The sequence below is a fragment of the Monopterus albus genome, unplaced genomic scaffold (assembly GCF_001952655.1).
Source record: "Monopterus albus unplaced genomic scaffold, M_albus_1.0 scaffold155.1, whole genome shotgun sequence".
Classification (NCBI taxonomy): Eukaryota; Metazoa; Chordata; class Actinopteri; order Synbranchiformes; family Synbranchidae; genus Monopterus; species Monopterus albus.
Genome location: NW_018128035.1, coordinates 869,572 through 869,990, shown reverse-complemented (window position 1 = coordinate 869,990; position 419 = coordinate 869,572).

Genomic DNA, 419 nt, shown 5'->3' with positions numbered 1-419 from the left:
GACCCAGAAACCCTGACACAATGAGGTTATGCAGCAGGATAACGAACTATGAGCAGAATTATAAGGAGCAGCTCTTGGGCTGAGACTGCTGAGGATCAGTTCACATCACAAGCCACAGCACTTCCTGAAACAGAACTGTGGCATAAGTCGGTGATCTATGCCAACTGGGTTTGTTCAGCCAACAGTCCAAAATCCAGATAACTTCAGTTCACCACCGTGTGACAAAGAAAAGCATCAGATCTTCACAGGAGACACCGAGTTGGCTGTGCCTCTTGTAGTTTGTCTGAGTTGAGGATTCACAGCTTCATTGTTCAAAGGCATCAGACACACCATTTCTGTAGATACGGCCAAAATAATGCATCTCCATCTCGTCTCCGATGTGGCTCCAACGTCCACTCAGTGTCAGAACTGTGGTCAGT